The 24480-nt window shown below is 42.4% G+C and overlaps 1 protein-coding gene across 1 annotated transcript in view; it reads left to right on the forward strand.

Annotated features, from left to right (window-relative positions):
* The first annotated feature begins 611 nt into the window (after positions 1-611).
* BDNF (brain derived neurotrophic factor) overlaps positions 612-24480 on the forward strand; it is a 50502-nt gene continuing 26633 nt past the window's right edge. The window contains exon 1 of the mRNA XM_040409494.1: positions 612-646. The gene's annotated coding sequence lies outside the window, so the exon portion shown is untranslated. The remainder of the gene's footprint in view (positions 647-24480) is intronic.

The raw sequence follows: 24480 nt of genomic DNA on the forward strand, positions 1-24480 counted from the left end.
GTCTCGATTTTGCTGAATTTTTTAAAATATTTGAGTTATGAATCTCCACACAATTTATTATTTCAGTTTGAGTTAAAAAACTAAAAAAAAAGTACTTTAAGGGTAAGCCGATAAATGCGAAAGTGTTTACAGAAGAAAAGGGTTAATTAAAAGAGAAGGAGACAGAGAGCCATCCCTTCTGCAGGGGGTTTGTGATGCTTGTAAGTCATTGAGCGGTGTGCTTTGTAAGAGGCCGGGGAGGCGTCACGTGACAGCCCACGTCAGAGAGAGTAGAGCAGACTTGTGTGGATTCCCCTCCCACATCCCATTCACAGCTCCAGAGGCTGATCAGCTCCTGTCTAACCCTAGTGAGTTCCAGTAGTATGAGCTGTCTCTCTCTCCAACAAGATCAAATGGAGCCATTTAATGAGGAGATTCCACTGCCTTTACCATGCAGTTTCCACTATCAATAATTTAAATCTCTCTGCCACAGCACAAGAAGATCAAGGCTGCACCTTGCTTTTTTTTTTGCTTTTTTTTTTTTTTTTTTTAGCCTTTTTCTCCTAGGAAGTTGCAAGAAAACAAATCAAACTATCCAAGAGTTTCAACTGAGATTTCCAAAAATACAAGTGTGTTGATGTGTTCATTGGAAACTAACTGAAAAAAGGTGGGTCATTCTCCTTTTTTTAGCAGGTAGAGATGTAGCAGAGCTGAATCTGCCACCGGATCATGCAGTCGGCTTACCTGCAGTCTTCTGGAAAACCCCATTGTGAGATTATCATGGGTTGCGCCTTATGACAAACTCAGCTCTGCTGCGCCTGTAAATGATCCATTGTGTTCTAATTATGATTATTGGCTCCTGTGCTTTTGTAAATGCATTTCCTGCCATTTACCCTATGACAACCCCCTAGCAAACCGACGATGCTGACGACTACATGATATAATTGTCTCCATAGTCTGAACTGGATGGACGGATGTCTTTTCTCAGCCTTACAAACTATGTTACTATGGTGCCACCTTATTTGTAAATATTTTTATTTTGTTCTCCAATTTTATTCTAAACAAACAAACAAACAATTAAAACATAAATAGTATCATCTTGCACTAATGTAAAATATACATACATTTATATGAAATGGTCATTTAACCCTTTGGAGCGGCATCCTTTGTGCTTTATGGTAACTAGTAGTGCAGTCCAAAGGATAAACTATAATTGGCTAGTGCACAGATGACAAACTTAGCCCTAGTGCATCTGGCAAAAGTCCGGCTCTGCTGCATCTGTAGTGGTTTGTAGTGGAACAATTATAAATCAACTTCCACGAGATATCTGTCATGGCGCCAGTTACATAAAGGAGGCTTTAAAAAGAAATAAATAGGGAATATTTATATCCGATTGCATCTCTCAGCTCCCTGGGCTTCGACTAAAAATACAAGAACTCCCCAGGTGATGACATTTGCATTTCAAATAACAGCAAAGTACGGACTAAGATGCCAGTGTCTGGTCTCTGGCTGCAACACCAGAGAATTGGCAGGAGATATTCAGGGGAAAGTTGGGCGTATGGAAGATGTATGTTTAACTCCGATCAGGTTGACATTATTCTTTTATGATGTTGTGTGTGTTGCTGGGGAAAGAGGGATGCTCTGTTGCTTTAAGTGCCCGGCAGTTCCCTGGAGTGGATAGGAGTTTGACCAATAGAAGTACAAAGAGGATTCTAAATAATTTCTCACCGACAAAAGCCAAGACATTCTGGTGTAAACGGCTTGCTAAACTACTCAACAAGCAGGGGCTATAGGCAGCAGCACAGAGCAGGATTTCTGATCTTCCTAATAATCATTTCATGAGACATTGGAGCTGCTAGCTGTCACTCAGGCGCTGCAATGAATCTGCTTTCTAATCACCGGCATGAGAGTAGCTGTGAGCAGTCCAAACTTTCATCGAAACACTTTTCTGCGCCTAAAATTAAGGGTCATTAAAAAGCTGACACATACAAAAGGTAGGAGACTACTGGAAAATAAGAGGAAGGGGCTACCGGGGTGAAGAGACTACTGAAGAGTAAGAGGAAGGGGCTAACAGGGAGGAAAATACTACTGGAGAGTAAGAGGAAGGGGCTACTGGGGAGTAAGAGACTACTGGAGGGGAAGGGGATACCGGGGAGTAAGAGACTACTGAAGAGTAAGAGGAAGGGGCTACCGGGGAGTAAGAGACTACAGAAGAGTAAGAGGAAGGGGCTAACGGGGAGTAAGAGACTACTGGAGGGGAAGGGGCTACCAGGGAGTAAGAGACTACTGGAGAGTAAGAGGAAGGGGCTACCGGGGAGGAAGTGACTACTGGATAGCAAGAGGAAGGAGCAACCGGGAAGGATGAGACTACTGAAGAGGAAGAGGAAGAGGCTACCAGGGAGGATGAGTCTACTAGACAGTAAGAGAAAGGGGCTACCGGGGAGTAAGAGAATACTAGAGAGTAAGAGGAAGGGGCTACTGGAGAGCAAGAAGAAGAGAAACCAGGGGGTAAGAGACTACTGGAGAATAAGAGGAAGGGGCTACTGGGGAGCAAGAAGAAGAAGGGGCAACCAGGGAGTAAGAGACTACTGAAGAGTAAGGGGCAACCAAGGGGTAAGAGACAACTGGAGAGGAAGGGGCTACTGGAGAGCAAGAAGAGGCAACTGGGAGTAAGAGATTACTGGAGAGTAAAGGAAGAGGCTACCAGGTAGTGGGAGGAAGGGGCCACTGAGGAGTAAGAAGAATGGGCTACTGGGGAGTGGATGAAATAAGCTACAGGTGAGTGGGTTGAAGGGACTACTGAGCAGTGAGAGGAAGGGGCTACTGAGGAGTGAGAGGAGGGGGTTCCTGGGGGCTTAGAGGAAGGGACTGCTAGAGAGTAATATGAAGAGGCTACTGGGCATTAATAGTAATAGGGGGCTACTAAGGAATGGGAGGAAGGGGCTACAAAGGAATGAGAGAGAGGGAGTACTGGGGAGGGCTATCAGGGGATTAGAGGAAAAGTTTACTGAAGAGTAAGTGACTATCGGGGTAAGGGGAAAGGGTTATTATGGAACAAGAGACTATTAAAGAGAGGGCATGGGGGAGAGAGTTGTTCAAATAGGAGGAAGGGGTTTCTTGGGTGTAACAGACTACTAGGGAATAAGATAAGGAGGCTACTATGGAGACTACTGGGGGAAGTAGAAGAGAAGAGTTACAGGGGTTTAAGTGGCTCCTGAGCAGCGTAGAAAGTCTACAGAAGGACTTGTGTAATACAGGGATACGAGAATGTCTCATTTTATTTTCAAGCAAGGGGGCATAAACTGTATTTGATGCTAGAGGCAATTTATTGTTTAGAAAATCACTCCAGCATGACATAGTTTACAGGAGGGGACACATTTTCTGGCGTTCTATAGCTAGGAATGTTTTTGCAGTCTTTGCTGGCACAGATGTAGCAGAGCTGGATCTTCTATTTAACTCTTAAGATCTGCCTACTGACAACTGACAAAAGATACCAGAGCAGATCTACCTGCGGTCCTGTACCATGAGTGGTACCACGTGACAAACTCAGCTCTGCCACACTTTCGCTGTATAATGTCTTTAGCAAACGCTTTAATATCTTCGGTTGGTTTAGAAAGTTTCCATATCATCTCTAAATTGTATTGATTGTTAGGGAGATGTCGCTCCTCGCTCCTGGCTCAATGTTGGCCCCTTTTCGTTCTGGGCTTTAGTCTGTATGACGATCGTGGTGGTTTATCTGCGGTTCTGAAAGGGTTAAACCCGTCCATCATTTCCATTGCACGTCGTATTCAGTATCGGATCTGCACGTACTGTAGGTTTGCCAGTACAGATGGCAGAATGGATTCTTGTGGGTCATGATTCACTGTGATCCGGGCTGACGGAGAAGAAAGGGATCACTGAATCTGCTCCTCTCTAGCTTTGGGTGGACCCAGACGGCAGAGGGCCCCAGTGTTAGAACAGTATAGGGGCCCTTTAGTTTCCAACAGTTTATTATAGAGTACCCTCTAAAATTTCCCACCAGTAATTTATTTTCTCAGTCCATGACATGCAATATAAAAGACTGTAGGAAACTGCTTTATGTCCCTTTATGCCGCTGCACAGGTGGCACATAGGCTATGCATTTGGTAAATCCGAAGGGGTTACACGGGATTGCCTGCCCCCTATTGCGATGTAATTCCCTGCTCTCTGTTCTCAGTCCCAGCACTGGCTGCTTGTCTCTGTGCCTCCCCATGGCCAGACTTGGCTTGGGTTGTAGTTCAGGGACCACCACTAAATTCTTTCTGAATCTTTTTAGGGAAAGTAAATTGAAATAACGAAAACCGTAAGGAAAAGAAATCTTAATACCTGCAAATGAAAAGAATGTGACTAGAGCTTGCAGTCGTATCTGGAACAAAGCCATACGCTTTGGGTTTTTCTTGTATTTTTCTCCCAGAGACGTATTAGAAGTATGAGGGCGCCCTCTACTGGCCGTAGTGTGTAACTGATTTCAGGATTCCCTATCTGGATGCTATTACCTCACACGAAATTCAATATGGTGACGTTCAACAACATTAAGCCGCCCACTTCATTGTCATTTGCTGTAAATTGATTTTTTTTTTTCCCGCCCATGTTGACTTTATGGAAAGATAAGTATTTTTGAATTGCTAGAGGGAAAGAGGATTCTAGGTTCCCTACAAGACCACCCCCTTATTCAGACCAGATTTTAGATTTTCTTATATTAGGCATACTTGCCATCTTCTGTGAGAGGGCCATCCCCTAGAAGACCACTATTGCAAGCAATTTTGGGTTATTTCAAAGAAGGTTCACAGCGTTTTTGCTCCCTGAGTGAAATGGACCTTTGAGAGGGCCACCCCCTAGAAGACCATTATTCCAAGCACTTTTGGATTGCTTCAAAGAGGGTTCACAGCATTTTTGCTCCCCGAGTGAAATGGACCTCCATCCCTTCCTCAAACAGGAGATAGGAAAAAGCAGTAATGGATGGCATACAGTGAAACCTCTCCAAAACCCATCTCTTGGAGAAGACTTTCCCCATCAAGAATAGATTTTTATGGCAAATTTTCAATTCCCCTACCTCCAGTATATTTCTGTCTTTTCTTTGAAAGGATTACCCCTCTAGAAGAGAAATACTTGAGGCAAAGTTCCACCTCGCCTCATGGAGGTCTGTCTGACTAGGCATTTGGTTCATGGACAGGATGGTCCTAAACACTTGATATCTATGAAATGCAGGAAAGGGCTGAAGTCATTATTAAAGGAATGTCCTTGGCATAAGTAGGCACAGGGCGGTTAATCTAGACAGGGTGCATGTTTTTACAAGGAAATTTCTGTTTCTTTCTTACTGAAGTTTGTCCTAAAGCTCATAACAAACGAAACCCTTAAACTGCTTAGCTGTTTTTAATATGAAACATCTGAATGTTTGCGGTACGGAGAACTGGGGTCAATCAGAAAACTCTTCGTATATTAAATATTGTCTACTAACCCTGTGAAACATATAGCAGACATCATGTATCATCACCGATGTGTACGGTCTATTCTTAATTTGTTACATTGTTGATATAGAGATGTAGCAGAGCTGAGTTTGTTGTTTATCTATGGTATACATAGAACTGCGGGTACATTTACTGTAGATAGATAGATAGATAGATAGATAGATAGATAGATAGATACGATGATTATTCCCTCTAGATTCTTCTCTCGGCTGGCATGGTAATTGATGCTGGTAGACAGGGATGCTCCCCAGCAAGTGATGCGTTGAAGGCTTATATGACGCAGGAGCTGTGCTGGTGTCCTGTTACTGAGGAGATTGCTTTATTTCGCATTGTCTCCAGTAGATTGTTAGTCTTCACTTTAGCAGAGTTCAGGCCTGTATTATGCCGGATAGCCGCACACTGTACTGCACTTTGCTGTTTCTTTCCTGCAGGCCACTTTGTAAAATGTGACCTTTAAAGGAATGTAAACCATGCAAGTTACAATCACTGGAATTCCGGATTTAAATTTATTGTTCAGGTGACTTGTTACAGAAAGTGTCTCCTCATTCCGATTAATAACAACGTGTCCTCTCGATCAGTGTTTCTTCCTTCTGATCATAGCTATTTCTTATATGGCGTATACTAAGCTGAATGAGTCCCTCTAGACTAGAGCTATGATCTGACTAAATATTGCAGAGATTTCCATTCACCATAGAACCTACCTATAAAGAGTGTAGAGGTAACAGTCACACATTGGCCCTGGTGTCTAAGGGAACCCAATGGCGCTTCTGCCACATAAGAAGGTCATCTTTATAGAAGGTACACTGATTGACCAAAAAAAGGTAACTCATCCGGATAGAAAAGTCAGATTAACACTGTCAAATGTAAAGTTATGCACATGGGAAGGAATAATGCAAGTCACCCGTACATACTAAATGATAAAACTCTCGGTAACACTGACATGCAAGATTCAGCATGCAGTTATGTCTCAGGCAGATATGTCAATGATTACAGGTGTGTTCTGATTAAACACTGGGTTTTGCCACAAGAAGGCGTAAAGGTGTTTTCCCTGCTTACCTATAAAAAAAACTCTTAGGGGCTCCTTTTGGGTAGTGTACCTCATGGTAAAAGATCATTGGCTGCTAGACATGCATTTAAGACACAGTCGAAGACATTTGGCCAGTTAAGAGACTTTCAGAGGGGGTGCATCATTGGACTGAGCAGAGAAGCAGGATGGCTATTTTGACGAATTGTGCCACCATCTAGGCCATTCTAACCTAACTGGTAGGAGGTGTTGAGAGCAGTGGTTATGTGAGATCACGCACACAAGGCGAACAGGCTCCTGATGGCCCAGACAGACCACCAGTAGATAAGATTGTTAAATCCACCGACAAGCACATGCATGAAAGATGGAATCTGGTTGGTTACTTTAGGCAACTAAGCTAGTTTTCCTTTACGCCAGTTTTTGATAAAGCTCCCCCATTGTTTAGAATGGCCACCATGTAATACTACATTTCACCTGCTGATTGCGCAGGGTTTCTAAAGTTGGGCCTGTGGAGATCAGCTGACCAGAGGTTATCTTCATGAAACCACCCATTTCAGATATCAAATAGGTACATTTTAAAAAGGATTTTGAGCCCTACAACTGTTCTTAAAGGAGCCTTCCACTTTTCAATGTTTTCATTGACATAGATGAAAAGTTGTTATTAGTAGAGAGGGTGTAGCCTTGTGGAAAGCACCGGAACCCCTTCAACACTGGTTGGAGACTTTTAAAGCTCAGGATGTTCTTGCCTTCCATTACCTTGGTTTTCCATTCGGCTTCTTGGCTTCCATGACTTTGATATTGACTTCTGCTACTTTCCAAGTCAATGGCCAATACTAAAGTGGTCATGGGACATCACCAAAAATGTGTTATCTGATTGCATTACTCTATCCAAACTGGCTTCAATGACGTATTTCAAGAGGACAAACTATAGATACTTGATACTTGTAGATGTTTTGCTTTCTTCATGATAATGGTTATAAGCCAAGAATTCTATTTTTTGCCACCCCATTTACAACTGGAATAATTGCAGTTGGACGTTTTCGCCCACAGTGCCTTATAAATAGGAGCCGGCATTACGATTAGTTTGCAGTTTTTAGACTATAGCCACAACATGGATCAATAGTTATGACTTATTTAGTTTTCTAGTAACTGACGTTTAATGCATGCGGAGAAGTCTTGATGTTGTGTTCACTTGGAAAGGTTTGGAGATAGACCCAATATCATTCAGCATCCTTGATTGTACATGTACATGCAGTTATTTGCGTTGGCAATGAGAACTTAGACACAAGTCAACAGAGCATCGGGGGAGGATGGCGGAGGGATGAGTAATTTTGGCTGTTGAAAATAAGAATTTCTTTAGAATGTTAGAATGCGTGAAAGCCAAATATAGCTTGTTTCAGTTATGGAAGTGTGTCAAAAAATGTGTGAAATGTACAAAGAAATCCCATACAAATTGGCTTTAATGCACAGGCATAATTGGTTCTGATGCAACAGGCAGACCTCATAACGCTGTAAGTCAGTCTTTCCTTTAACCGGTTAATTGCCATTTATGATAATGAAGATATTCTTGGGAAAATAAAAAAGTATCTATATGCATGTGGCTCTTTCTTTAAAATGTTCTAGAAATGGCGTAACTTGTGTCATACAACAAGATTTTGTTTAAAAGGTTTTTTGAGATTCCAAGGGGAGGTCATCAATATCAGATCACCTGGGGTAGAACTCCCCTGGGACCCCAGTCTATCTGCTTTTGGAGGACAAGGGCCACAACCTCCTTACAGCTTACCAAGCACAGAATCATCCACTGGATAGCGGTTGTGCTTGGTATTCCAGCACAGTCCCATTAACTTGAAGAGGACTGAGTTATGCCTAGACCATGTGACCAATAAACGTGACATCACGGGCCTAGGAAGAGGCTATGGTGCTCTTCAGAATGCTGATTGGTGAGAGTCTTGTGAGTCACACCCCCGCTGATCTGATATTGATGACCTGCCCTGAGGAAATCTAAATCTTGGACAGCTCTTTTAAATTAACTGTCCTATTTTCTGGAGTCATTATTGGCACCCATTGGGGTGTCCTAAGCACTTGTGGGGGCTATAAAATACTCACCTCCATTGCTCCACAGCTTCAATTCTGGCACTTGGCTTCAAAGTGAAGTGAATAGGCAGCTGTCTTACCACAATATACCCCTTTAACATGCAAGTCATCTAAGAACCCTTGAAACCACAGCCAGCCATGTATTTGTCTTGACGGCACCACTGAGATGTTACTTGCTAATACTCTCCTATCTAGCTTATAGAGGGGGTGCCAAGTGGACAACCCCCTCTATGACATCCAAATTTCTTAACAGAGTAATAATTCATTTGTAAGCATAAAAAAATTTAAAACTATGCTATATCTATGCATAAATGAATCGAAGAAAGAGTGGTCATTGGTGTGACATCTTGGTTTACTGGCAATAAAAACATCGGATTTCTAGGCCCAACATTCTGTGCTGCACTAATTTCTCAATCTTTGTTACCTTTTTATGATAGAGAGCTCCAAATCTCATCTGCCTAGACAAAAACTTACCACAATAAAATTCTGACCACCTGAAGCCACCCCTAGGTGGAGCTTAAGAGTCTACTGCATACAGTGTTTTAGTATTGAGATCAATGCATTTTTGAGTTAATTTTAAAAATGATAAGAAAATAATATGTAAGGGCGTAAGCTATTTTTTAAATTCAGCTTTGAGTACAATTATCTTGTACAAGGCATGAACACGAGCGGAGTAAAGGGTAAATTACTGAAGGATTCCAATTAGCTGGAACGTCAAGAATAGGAAATGTAACAAAAATTAGGAATTAATAGTAAGATCATACGAGCTTACTCTCTGAATGCCTCCCTGTATTGCCTTCAGCAGAGTCTTCGAAGTAAGTGGGTATATCCTCCTGATGGAATTACTAACTTGACTCTTTCATATTATTCTGATGACTACTTATTTTTCTCCACTGTTTTGCAAAATTGCTCTCCAGACAGATTCATCTCGCTGTGTAATTCGGAAACAAGCACTCTTGGCTACTTCAAACTGTGAGCTAGCTCCTGAATAGGAGTTTTGAAAAAGAAATCCTGCAGAGCTCTCAATGAGTAAAATGTGTAACTCCTTCAGCGGCGATGCTGGTCAGGAGGAACATGCTCTGCGTACCGACAAATTGTACTCTGCAACTGGGCTGCCGAATGTGCTCTAGTTATGACTTTGGTGTCCATATGAGTTTAAATGTGATTATTACAGTTAATTCCAAGAACACCCCCCCTCCCTTCTCCCTAGGGAGTTTATTATAAGAAGGTCTTCACCTTATGCAGTCAATGGTTAGCGGTGCACCCCTGACTGTCCTTCATATTGATATGAAGAATAGAGCACTGTTTTTCCTGTCACCATGCTGCATACTGCGCTATGTTTCCTAACAAACATGACAGAATCTTCTGACGGAAGTGTGAACAAGGCCTTACAGAGACTTTTTCATTACCAATCCAATGGTTTCACATGGATTTTTGAAGATACCAGTCAGGTTCTGTTCCACCAGGTTTCTAGTGCATTTGGTATGCAGAATAGTCTGGACTCCCATCTATTATCCAGATATGAGAACCACTACAAAAAGTGAATCCAGCTCTGAAGGACTTGATGCACCTATATGTATTACCGGTACCTGGTCACCTATTCATGTTGGTTGTCAGCTGATTGTGGGGGGATTTCCGAAATTGGATCATTATGAAAGGGGGTTGTCCAGTTGAGATAACCCAGTTAACTTCAGTAGCACAGCAGGTGATGAGCAGTGTTATACTGAATCAGCAGATATCCTGAGCAGGTTTACATTTTTCAGAACCATTTGGCCATTAGGGGCAGTGTTCATTTTTATGCTCTTATAAAAAATATAAAAAAATAACAATAATAATATCAGAAGTGAAATACATTTGGGCTTTGCTGTCTCTTGAAATAAATGTTTCCATTTACTAGAAATTACCACTTCTTCAACCCTTCACAACAAATGTCTCCTGGGTCTTACCTAATCGTGTTTTGTGCAGAGACGAGAAATCCCTCATGAGCCCTCCTTTCAGAGACACATGTGGTTAGTGTACTTAGTGACTGCTGTCAGGGAAAATCCTGGTGACGTTTGTAACACCAGGTCACTGGAAGCGGGGATTTCACATCCATTACCATTTGCAAATCTGTGTGGAGTGCTTCTGTTTTTAACGGAGAATAAAGGGAAAAAAACTGTACAATGGCAGACTGTACACAGTGGAGGCGGCCATGCTACCCTGATCATCCTGAACCCTTTCAAATAACGATGATGAATATGCAAAAAATAATGATAAATCATGCCACTAATCTCCATTATTCTCTTAAGAGAGGTATGCTACACCAGCATAAAGACCTAAAATTCCATAAACATAACTACAGAGTATCATCTAGAAAAATGCACGCCATAGAGTATCTCCTTAAACAGTATTAACCAGAGAGTATCTCCTTAAACAGTACTAACCAGAGAGTTTCTCCTTAAACAGTACTAACCAGAGAGTATCTCCTTAAACGGTACCAGCCAGATAGTATCTCTATAAACAGTATCAGCCAGAGAGTATCTCTATAAACAGTACCAATCAAAGAGTGCCTCCATAAACATACCAACCAGAAAGTGCATCCATAAACAGTACCAACCAGGGAGTGCCTCCATAAACAGTACCAACCAGAGAGTGCCTCTATAAACAGTACCAACCAGAGAGTGCAGCCATAAATAGTACCAACCAGAGAGTACCTCCATAAACAGGACTAGAGAGAACCTTTATAAACAGTACCATCTAGACAGAGCCTCCGTAAACAGTACCAACTAGAGAGTATCTCCATAAACAGTACCAACCAGAAAGTGCCTTTATAAACAGTACCAACCAGAGAGTACCTCCATAAACAGTATCAACCAGAGAGTACCTCCATAAACAGGACTAGAGAGAACCTTTATAAACAGTACCATCTAGACAGAGCCTCCGTAAACAGTACCAACTAGAGAGTATCTCCATAAACAGTACCAACCAGTGAGTAACCTGAAAGTACCTCCATAAACAGTACTTACCAGAGAGTACCTCCATAAACAGTAACAACCAGAGAGTGCCTCCATAAACAGTACCAGCTATAGAGAGCCTCCATAAACAGTACCTCCATAAACAGTACCAACCAGAGAGTGCCTCCATAAATAGTAACAAACAGGAAGTATCTCCATAAACAATACCAATGAGAATTAAGGGACTGAGACTGTGCAAAACACTACTCCAAAGATGAGCGAACCAATTCTACTGATTCGGAATTTGTCTCTAATTTATCAAAAAAGAGAGAGAGACATGTTTTTTTTATGTGAATGTACATGTTTTTCATTCACAGGTCTCTGTATCTCTTGATTTGCCTAAAATGAATTGCATAAAATTCTGGTTAATTAGAATCTGACTTATTTGGAAAATTCAGGAAAAATTCCAAATTGATAGAATCGATTTGCTGAACTCTACATTATATATTTATACATACCTCCCTGTGCTTCACAGATCAATTTTACCCTGTTTTTTTATCCACAAAATTTTTGGTGGTAGCCTCGAACTGTTCAATCAGGGCTTTTTCATAATATGATTTTTTAATCTATTGTGCTTGTGTCCCCACATAATGCTTCTCTGCAAGCCAGTCTCCTTTCCAAAAGGAAAACAGTGTCTCATTACAGAAACCCAGCTCTTCCTGGGTCCCTACCCTTTAACAGCAAAGCAAAGAAAATTAGGTTGGCTGCCTGAGAGGCCTTAGTTGGGGTACTATTTCTCCTTAAGGAGAGAGGCAAGTACGCATTAGGAATATTGTAAGCCAGTAAACGCTCTTTTGGGTTTCTGAAAAAAATATATGAAAATTAGCACATCTTACATCTGCAGATAGGCTTAGCTAATTTGAAAGCTAATTTAAATATCTTTCCCAGAAACCCAGAGGGGCTACAATACTTTGCACGCATACTATGCGCTCTCCATAATAAAAAAGAATACCCCACAAACAATGCATATAAATTGTCCAAAAAACCCATATTAGCATACTAGTAGTGTTGATCGAGCAACAAAGTGCTCAGGTGTTCGGGTGCTCGGGTCGAACACCTCGGGATGCTCAGGTGCTCTACCGAGCACAATGGGAGAACCCGAGCCTTAAACCAGGCACCCCCTGCTCTGAAGAGGGGAGGGTGTCTGGTTCATAGGAAAAGGTGAGAAATTGATGGAAACACCACCGAAATGATTCGGGAACAGCATGGGGAGGATGTCTAGATGCATCTTGGACTCCCAGGTCGCTGCTGGGAAGGATGTTGACTGAGGAGTACGCCACTTTTAAAAACTGACAATAATACGCACAAAACTGAAGATAAAATCGATTTTAGACAAAAAAAATTATTAGGAAACATTGTTTCCTGTATATTTACTTGTATATAAAGTGCAAGTACTGCCAAAAATTACAAAGAAGAGGCACTACGATACAACTGTATATCACATAATGGAGGGCCTCATTAACATTGTGGTACAATTGTTCAGGTAGTGGGACTCCTACACTCATAAAGCCTATGCACTAAGTGAAAGGGCTTCCAAAAATTACAAAGAAACGGCACTCCAATACACCTTTTATTACACATAAAGGAGGGCATCATACACCCTTGAAAAATTATAATTAATGGCCTGCTGGTGAACCACAAAAACATTAGGAGCAAGGGCCTGCTGGTGACCCTCTAAAACAAACGGGCGAGGGCCTGCTGCTGAGCTGACCATCTAAAACATTAGGGGTGAGGGTCTGCTGCAGAGCTGACTCGCTAAAACATTAGGGGCGAAAGCCTGCTGCTGATGTGAGCATCGAAAAAATTATGGGCGAGTGCCTGCTGCTTAGCTAACCATTGAAAAAATTATGGGCGAGGGCCAGCTGGTGAGCTGACCCTGTAAAATATTATGGTTGAGGGCCTGCTGGTGAGCTGACCCTCAAAAACCTTATATGCGAGGGCCTGCTGGTGAGCTGACTCTCTAAAAGATTGTAGGTGAGGGCCTGCTGGTGAGCTGACCCTCTAAAACATTACATGCGAGGGCCAGCAGGTGAGCTGACCCTCTAAAAGAATGTTGGTGAGGGCCTGCTGGTGAGATGACCCTCTAAAACATTATATGCGAGGGCCTGCAAGTAAGCTGACCCTCTAAAAGATTGTAGGTGAGAGCCTGCTGGTGAGCTGACCCTCTAAAACATTATATGCGAGGGCCTGCAGGTGAGCTGACCCTCTAAAAGATTGTAGGTAAGGGCCTGCTGGTGAGATGACCCTCTAAAACATTGTATGCGAGGGTCTGCAGGTGAGCTGACCCTCTAAAAGATTGTAGGTGAGAGCCTGCTGGTGAGCTGACCTTCTAAAACATTTTATGCTATGGCCTGCAGATGAGCTGACCCTCTAAAATATTGTAGGTGAGGGCCTGCTGGTGAGCTGAACCTCTAAAACATTATATGCGAGGGCCTGCAGGTGAGCTGAACCTCTACCACATTAGGAGCGAGGGAAGACTAATAAGCATGTTGATATGATGGAAGAGGAGGAGGACGAGAAAAGGAAGATTGAACCATATACCCTTTTTTGTGCTGGAAGGGGTGCATGGGAATACAGTGTATTCAGTACATTATAAAAAAACACATTTAAAGTGCCTTTATGTTCAGCCGCTTTGCTCTGGTGGAGTAGAGCAGTCACAGGCAATCCAGGCATTGTTCATTTTTATAAGAGTCAACCTGTCAGCATTTTCAGTTAACAGGCGGACACGCTTATCAGTTAATATGCCCCCAGCAGCACTAAATACCCGCTCTGAGAAAACGCTGGCGGCAGGGCAGGCCAGCACCTCCAAGGCGTAGAACGCTAGTTCGTGCCACGTGTCCAGCTTGGACACCCAGTAGTTGTAAGGCACAGAGGGATCATCGAGGATGCTGACACGGTCTGCTACGTACTCCTTCACCATCTTCCAAAATTTTTCCCTCCTTGTGACACTAGGCCGCACATCAGGTTGAGGGTGCTGGCGGGGTATCTTGAAACTGTCCCAGACATTGGAGAGTGTTGGCCTGCCTTTGTTGGAAATGCTGTGTGTTCCCCCTCGTCTCCCTTACTCTGCCGCCAGCATTGTCAGCTGGAAATCTTTGGAGCAATTTTTCCACAAGGACTTTCTGGTATTGCACCATTTTGCTCGTTCTCTCCACCACAGGAATGAGAGATGAGAAGTTCTCTTTGTAGCAGGGGTCGAGAAGGGTGAACAACCAGTAATCGGTGTTGTCCAAAATGCGTAAAATGTGTGGGTCACGGGAAAAGCAGCCTAACATAAATTCAGCCATGTTTGCCAGAGTCCCAACAGGCAAGACTTTGCTGTAGTTAGGAGGATGACTCTCAATCTCTTCATCCTCTTCCTCCTCTCCTGCCCATTCACGCTGAACAGATGGAATTAAACTTCCATAGGTACTAACCTCTGTAGCGGAGGCAACTGTCTCCTGCTCCTCCTCCTCATCATCATCATCCAATTTTCCCTGAGAAGACGAACTGAGGGTGGTCTGGCTATCACCCTGTGTAATGTCTTCCCCCATTTCTACCTCTTCCACATGCAAAGCGTCAGCCTTAATTGTGAGCAGCGGGCGTTTGAGTAGACACAGAAGTGGGATGGTGACGCTGATAATAGCATTATCGCCGCTTACCATCTTTGTTGATTCCTCAAAGTTTCTTAAAACCTCACAGAGGTCAGACATCCATGCCCACTCCTCGCTTGTGAAGAAATAAAGCTGAATGGAAAGGCGACGACCATGTTGCAGCTGCTATTCCACTACTGCTTTCTGCTGCTCACAAAGCCTGGCCAACATGTGGAACGTGGAGTTCTAGCGTGTGCTCACGTCGCACAACAGTCAGTGAGCTGGCAATTATAAGCGCTGCTGTAGCATTGACAGACCAGCGGAAGCTGTCGATGACTTGCGGAAATGGGCACACACGCGGTGCACCTTCACCAGTAGCTCAGGCAAATTGGGGTCGATTTTGAGAAACTGCTGAACCACTAAGTTGAAGTTGAAGACGTGGGCTAGGCATGGGATGTGTGTGAGTTTGCCAAGCTCCAAATCCGCCACCAAGTTATGGCCATTATCAGACACAACCATGCCTAGGTTGAGTGGCGAGAGCCACAGCTCAGTCTGGTCTCTTATTCCCTGCCACAGCTCTGCGGCAGTGTGCTGTTTGTCACCTAAGCTGATCAGCTTAAGCACGGCCTGTTGATGCTTCCCCACTGCTTCCAGCTACCAACTGATGGCTGACTGGTGCTGCAAGAGGATAATTCTGAGGTGAAAGTAGAGGAGAAGGCGGAGGAGGAGAAGTGGGGGTTGGAGCCACTAGCGTAGGTTGTGGCGGAAACCCTGATGGAATTAGGGCCCGCAATCCTTGGCGTCAGTAGCTCCTGTGCCATCCCAGGGTACGACTCGCTCCCGGCCTCCACAATGTTTACCCAGTTATGCTTTACCCAGCTATGACTAGTGATTTGTAAAGTAGTAGGACTATGTTCTCATCATGGGCATCTATGCCCCTTTTGATGCAACCCATTATCTTATTGGCCTTGGCAGCACCTGCCTGACACTGGTTTTTACAGCTTAGTTTTCTGTTTATTAAAATTCCTAGGTCCTTTTCCATGACAGTGTTACCCAGTGTTTTACCATTTAGTATGTACGGGTGACTTTCATTATTCCTTTCCATGTGCATCACCTTACATTTGTCAGTGTTAAACCTCATCTGCCACTTCTCTGCCCAAGCCTCTAATCTATCCAGATCCCTCTGTAGTAGTATACTGTCCTCTTCAGTGTTAATTACTTTACACAGTTTACTGTCATCTGCAAAAATTTATATTTTACTGTGCAAGCCTTCTTCAAGATCATTAATAAATATATTGAAAAGAATAGGGCCCAATACTGACCCCTGAGGTACTCCACTAGTGACAGTGACCCAATCTGAGTGTGTACCGTTAATAACCACCCTCTGTTTTCTATCCCTCAGCCAGTTACTTACCCTCATACAGACGTTTTCTCCCAGTCCGAGCATTCTCATTTTATATACTATCCTTTTATGTGGTACAGTGTCAAATGCTTTGGAGAAGTCCAGATACACGACATCCATTGATTCGCCGCTGTCAAGTCTAGAACTTACCTCCTCATAGAAACTGATTAAATTAGTTTGACATGACCGATCCCTCATGAAGCCATGCTGATATGGCGTTATTTGCTTGTTTTCATTGAGGTGCTCCAAGATAACATCTCTTAGAAAACCTTCAAACAGTTTACCCACAACTGTTTGAAGTTGCAGAACCTGCACACCACCTGGACAGGAGTGGCATTGTGCAGTGAAAAACTTAGATTTAAACACACCTTTATTCCAGCATTTGATGGGGCGGTGGGATGCTCACTGATCACTTAGTAGTGACGGCATATGCTAGGAAGTGAAAAATCCCAATAAAAGGGTTTTCCGAGATTTTACTCCTGTGAGTGCCGCAGCCTTCTTGCATCTTACCAAGCACAGCGCCGTACATTGTATAGTGGCTGTACTTGATATCACGCTCAGCCCCATTCACTTCAATGGCGCTGAACTGCGCTTAGGGCATGGGACTGATGAAAGTGTCCTCACTGGCCTAGGTGAGGCTGTGAGAAGGCTGCGGTGCTACTGCGAGAGCCGCCGCCTTCTCGATCAGCTGATCAGTGGGGGTCCGACCCCCCACCATTCAGATCCAGAAGACAAGTCATCAGAAGTAAAATCTTGAGAAACGCCTTTAAATATATCTATTAAAATGCCTACCTCTACCTGGCACAAAGCGGTGTAACAAGATTTAGGGGTCAAAACTAGGGTCTGCCCCCAGACCTTCCCAATAAAGGAATGCTTGGGAATTACAGCTCATCATCTCGACTTCAATGAAACTTCCATTTCCGTGTCATCTAAATGCCTGAATTACTGTCACCTTTACACTGGAAATTTTCATACTGGCTTGTTAATGATATTCTTATGGCTCGTTCATGTAGGTATCAAACAAGGAGTACTCCTGGCAACTGAAAATTAGCGGCCTACTCTCCAGCCCGCACAGATACTAGCAACATCTTGTATGGCGCATTTTGTTACTGAGACAGCGATCACGCTGAGACGCTGTCAGCATTGTTAATTGCACTTTCCTATAAATGAACGTGTCCTGCCATGCTTCATTCACACATGTGACAGCATTAATTGCAATTATCCACTTGATTCTGCCGAGAATCTCCTGTTAGCTTTACATTATACTGCCCAGCCCTTTGTCTATCCAAGAACTTGTCCCGAATAGACAGAAGAAGCATAATAAACCTGTGCAAAGGAATTATTCAAATGCTAGATTTTTTTTTTCTAAACCAGGGGGTTTTGTTACACATAATGAATGTTTGGCGCTTCCATGGCAACAGCATTCTCATCTGTGTGTCAAATTAAAGTGTAATCTAGGCATCTCTAATTGATACAGCTGTCATGAGATAAGCCGTGTAGTAGCGCCAGAAGAACGGATGGAGACCACACTAATACATTTCATGCTCTAGCGGCAGCTGAGATAATCAAGAAGTTGGGATACTCGTGGAAGGATAATTTTCTCCTTATTAGAAAAAGAATTCTAGGCAAGATGAATATTTCTGGAAAAAATTATTTGACATTGGCCATATTGATTGCCTATATTTTAGGATGTCTTGTACTAGTATGAGTTTTGATTTGTGTTTGGGTTTGATACTGTATGCCTTTCTTTTAGGGGACATGCACACGACCGCGCCATGTTTTGCGGTCCAAAAATTGAGGATTGACAAACCACGGATGCTGTGTGTGCATTCCGCAATTTGCCAAACGGAACAGCCCTCACATTATAGATAGGCTTATTCTTGTTCTATTTTCTTTGTGGGGCCACTGAATGGAGCAACGGATGTGGACAGCACACAGAGTGCTGTCCACATCTTTTGCAGCCCCATTGAAGTGAATAGGTCCGCATCCAAGCCCCAAGAAATGGGGCTCGGATGTGGACCAAAACAACGGTCATGTGCATGAGGCCTTAAGCAGAGGTTTAAATCTTGGCCACATGTTATGTTTGGTTTGACACGGCTTGTAGACCCTTTATGATGAGCTATTGAAGGATTCTGAAGTAATTGATATTCCACCTTGCAAATATGTAATCCTCAGGGGCGGTCCTGAGAATGGGATGTAATAAGATGTAATGATCACAGTTGTTTGTGAGACATTCAAGTCTGAATTTAACCAATGTGGGATGTAAACATGATTTACAATGAATATCTTACTTTTTCATAGACTTTATATGTGACATAGACTAAGGATGTCCTAGCTAGGAACTGTTAGCAAGTTGCCACTTTTAGTTCCTTATGTCGTGAAGGCAACCCTCTTTGTTGACAGTGGTATCTCTGAGGCATAGGTTCTGTGACTAGGCAGATTCCTCATATAGAACAGAATGTTTGCTGGTGACTAAGAGTCCACCAAGATTGGGATTATGTATTACATTCTGCAGAAGTGGATATTAAAGGTATTAAAGGGGTTTTCTGAGACTTTTCAACTGATGACCTATTCTCTAGATAGGTCATCAGTATCTGATCGGTGCAAGTCCGACACACAGTACCCCGGCTGATCAGCTAAGATGTCACTGGCCTAAGGAAAGCAAAAAGAAGGTTGCGGTACTCACAGCAGTGGTTGGCCTTCTCCAACCGCTGATCACAAGGGGTAGGGGTGTCAGATACTGATGACCTATCCAGAGAAGTCTTAAAAAATCTCTTTAAAGTATTAAAATCAAGTCTCTATGATCCCCACCATTGTTGAGAATGTAGGGTCCTAAATTCTTCTGTGTCATTGGGTCATTCATAATGATTGGGATCAAATGCTCTGGAGCAGTGTTCCTCAACTCCAGTTCTTAGGGTCCACCTGCCGGTCATGTTTTCAGGATTTCCTTAGTATTGAGCAGGTGATATAATTAGTGTCAATGCATTGGGAATTACCACAGGTATTAATTCTCTGGGATATTCAAATCATGACCAGCAGATGGGCTATGAGGACTGGAGTTGAGGAACATTGCTCTAGAGTCAAGAACAGGAATCTGGAGACCCTAGTTCTCAGCAGCAGGGGTGGTCACAGACATCAGACTTCCACCTAACTTACTTTTAGGATCCATCTGATTTACAGGCTATAAAAGTCATAGAATAACCCCTTTATAAAGGAACCTTAGGCTACCATGCAGGAAGTCTCTTTTTGGTGTTCTTTAAATCACTACATCATGCACTGCCCCCTCAGACCCTGCTCTAGGCATAATATGCTATATCAATTTTCTGTAAGGGAAACAGATTTAAGTGTAAAATAAATAGAAGAAAACAGAGGTTAACGCTATATGTAAAACTAACCAGGCACAGCACATTGCATGAATGCATGCATGAATGTATTAGGAACTTGCAAAACAGAGGGAGGAAGCGGTTATGTAGTATTTACTAGTCAAAGTCAGACATTTCAAACCTTGCGAATTTATGGAAAAACATTGAGGCTTACACATGTAATGCATATAACAATATGTGTGACCCTGAACGGATTAGACTAGTAAATAGTCTGCCCCCCTAAAACCTTAATTTGGGACTATCATCTGCATGGGCCACATGGGAAACCTAAGTGCCCACTCAGCAGCCAAACACTATCTGATTACCTTAAGGGGTTTGTCTGTTTTTTTTTTAATTCCCTTCTATCCCTTCCCCCCTTCCCCGCCAAACACACACCTACACACCCACAAGCAGCAGGACCTGTGAAGAGAGCTATGCTTACCTGATCCCCACCGTTTGAGTTTCGTGGCTCCTGGGCGGTCTTCACTGCACTTCACTGCCCACCTGTAAACTTACTGCATGGACATGGTCACAAACGCGTTGCAGACAATGACTGGCCTCAGCAGTGACATGTCCCCAAAAGTCACTGCTGGGTTACATGTTGCTTGGGGACATGTCACCATTTAGGCCACGTCCATGCAGAAAGTTTACAGTCAGGGACAAGAAGTCTGGTGAGGACAGCACAGAAGCTATGGAGCCTGAACAGAGTGGTAGCTCTCTTAAAAAGTCCTACTAGATGGGGGGGGGGGATTTAAAACAAAATAAAATCCTAGACAACCTCTTTTAGGCTAGCCCCCTCCCCCCAGAGGTGGACTGCACCTCATGGGCTGTTTCTGGTATTACAGCTCAGTCCCATCCACTCCACAAGACCTCAATAGCCGAAACAGTCAATGGACAAGAGCGCCTGTCTCATACAAGTCTCTTAGTATAATCTAGCAGCTTTGCAGTCAAGCTAAAGGTTTGCAAACAGAGGCAGGATATAAGCAAGTTCCAACGATAGCCTAAAAAATTCATCAGGTTGACCCAACATACTTGAAATGGGGGCCTGCATGCAGTTCATGAATTTACAGGACCCAGAGACTTGAACCTTTAGTTACTCAATCCGACCAAAGTACCCCTAGCAGTATATAAATGAATGACTTGTAGACAATGTGAACCTCTTTTCACAAAACCACCGGGATGTCAATTACAATCAAGCTCGGTTCAACAATCCTACAGCATCCGTATCACGTAACACAAGCACTGTTCTAGCAGAGGTACCAGATAACAAGCTGTAAATAATTCAGAGCTTGGTTTGGACAAACAAAACATGAACCTCTCTATTTTAATTTTATTTCCAAGGTGAAGTAGGGATTTGCACCTTTCGGACCTGCAGCTGTTGCTATTCTATGACTTTGTAGAGAAGTTTCTGCAGATATTATTCATGGGATGGATTCAACTATTTTATACATTGTCTCCAAGCATTAGTCTAATCACATACAAGAGAATCTGAAATGGCAGGTAATAATAATAATAATGTATTCTCCGCTAGTGGAGTGGAGGTAGTCTGTGCTCACATCACATCTGAGCATTATATTCGGCATATGCACTTAATGTATCCATAGGCTCCCGCTTGACCCAACATAGGTCAAAAGTTTACTTTTGACATATGTTGGAGAGTGATGCATTGGTGTACCTTTTTTTTTTTACTGTATGGAATAGTGAAAACATCCAGTTAAAGTAAATGTATGATAAATGTACGACAGAGCCTTGCATTGGAGATATATGTCAGAAAATGCACCAGAAAAGGTTATGATTTGATGGAAGCGGAGCGTTATTAAAGTGAAGCCTATGGGTACTAGACCACTGGAGATGGGTTGTTGGTCGAGAGATTTATTCAGAATTTTCCCCTGAGATGACCAATATTGGCTTCTGCCTTGGGGTTTCGTCTGAATCAACATGGCAATAGAATAGATTGAAGTAGATGAACTTTACTCCTTTTCTAAATAATGTTACCATTTCAAACATCATACCAACTTTGACCATACAAACATCAAACCAACTTCAAACATACACATACAATCTGATTGGTAGGGTCAGATGACTGGTACATATGGTAGATCAATTACAAAGAGGGGAGGTCCATTGTCACTGTTGTTAGTTGAGTGGTGGCACTGATGGGACCACCACTGATCATCTGAGGTATGAGGAGTTCCATTTTAGTTATTTCCAAACGTGTCACCAACTAGAGCCATTGGAGCTGTATTGCATTGCATTGCATATTAATCCATTCAGGTCATAAAAAACCTATATACAGTAACTCCTCTGCAGCAGATTTCAGTGGTGTCTTCCTATTCAAGTCCAACACAGTGCTTGATGTTGGGTGTCTGCTCACAGCCCATACACTTGTGGCATAGTGCAATAATGTCTTTGATAACTTAAAGTGGAATTCCCTTTTTGCATAAAGGGATGAAGAATTGAACCTTCTTCCCAGTTTTATATAATAAAATATGTCACTGGACTCTCAGGATCCAGAAGAACAGGTTGTCCAGCCTAACTGAACCTCAATTTGTAGGCCAAGAAATCACTTAATGCCTTCTTAGGAAAGCACATAATGGTGGGAGATGGCATTTCTTATCTAAGCTCCTACACAGATATGTCTAATAACTGCAAAATGGTCAGTATATGTATGATAATCTTCAATTCAGCTCTAACAATGGCTTCAGTTTGACCTTTGGATCTTCTTAAGAGCTTTAGAAATTGAAAGGCTCCTGTCTGATAAATTGCTTAATTTCTAATCCTGCTTTTACACCACCTCCAGTCTTCTTACTTTCAAGCTCTTCTTACTGATTATATGCCATTTTTTAAATTATTAATCACAATAATAAAGATAGTTCTTTCACTGCTAGAGAGACCTTAGATCACTCTGACATTGCCCTGAATGAATATATAGAGCTCCTACTATATGAACCGTGACAATGTTCTATATTTCTAGTGTAGAGCTGAAGTAGAAAATGGTTTGAAAAATACAGAATCTAAAACTGTTTCTTAATATATTCCAGTCCAAGAGGTGCAAGATGTTGTACTATATACAATGTATACATGTGTGAGGAGCATTTCCTGTCTATACAAGGACTGAAGCACAGTGGACTATATCCAGGGTTGGACTCAGCCACCAGATAATAGAGGAACTTCCAGATGGCCCAAGCCTGACACAATAATATAAAATAGATTATTAGTGACCTAACCCATAAGATATAGACCATATTGGCAACTGACTGGCCCCAGTGAGATCTTTGCAACCCATTATTGAGGATCTCCAAGTAAAATGGTGTCCAGTGATCCATTAGAAGCCAATCACTAAACAATAGGGTTGGTTTCTCATGGGTTGGTTTACTAATAATGTATTTGACCATATTGATGATACACACATTTATGTTCACATGTTCTATATTGTACAGATGGATGGTGGACTTTCAGAATAATTTCCACTAGTTGGCCTAAGAAACCTTAGTCCAACACTGGTTATAACACTACAGAGCCTTTGCATTTTTTGTAGGAACTCAGTTGATCACTAAAATGCAATTGGAAGAGTCCGATAGATACTTGACATATTTCTACTCAGTCTTTAGAGACATATGGGGGTATGTCCTACTCTCCAGAATTCTGGTTCCAAAACCTTGCAAAACTTTTGGGCTTATTTCAGCAAAACATTTGCAACTCTTTGTATTTTTACACCACTTTATCCAGTTTTGGACAAGTGGGCATGCTTACCATGTCAAACTAATTTAAGTCAGATTTATTTACTGCAACTTTTTAAAAAGTTGTGAAAATCAGTCTAAATCTTACTCCAGTAAAGTGGTGGCGTAGAAAATGGAATAATATGTCAAGACAGAAGTGTTAGGCTTAGGCCTTTTTCTCATCAGTGTTTTGTTATTCTGCTCAGTTATAGGAGCAGAACAACGAAAATAACAAAACTGCCGGATTTGGCACATAACTGAAGCAAACAGAGCTGAACAGAACCTATTGACTGTAGTGGGACTTATTAAAGGAGAATGTTTTTTAGCTGAGAAAAAAGTCCTGAATGTAAGACTTTTTTCCATGCTATTTTTAACAAATTCTGTGATGGAGGCCCCTGAACGTAGCCTACAATGAGTACGTGAAAGTAGCTTTAAAAAAAGGACCAAATCTATTGTGTGACATTTGATAGATCTACAGCAAATTATGGGAACAAACTTACTTTAGAATTTCCCCTCATAATAGATCACCTGCAGTATTCCTTTAACTTACTCTGCTGTCAGAGGTACATATTCATTTCTGCAAAATGAGAAGCCATTAAGCTTCAAGTCGTAGCAAAGACACATCAAACGACCAAAAAGAGCACACACAAATAAACTCAGAAGAAAACAACAAACACGCACCAAATGTTTAGACAAGGATCAACATTTGGTTTGCACTTTTCTGGACTCGGCTGCCGACACTTCATTAAAATGAAGCTGGCATGGGCATGAATGTGTTTTCCTTTCTTGCCTTCCTGCTAAGGGAATGTTCTGTGTGTTGTTTCTTTTTTTTTTTACCGTTTGTTTGAT

Source organism: Bufo bufo, chromosome 10, assembly GCF_905171765.1.
Source record: "Bufo bufo chromosome 10, aBufBuf1.1, whole genome shotgun sequence".
Classification (NCBI taxonomy): domain Eukaryota; kingdom Metazoa; phylum Chordata; class Amphibia; order Anura; family Bufonidae; genus Bufo; species Bufo bufo.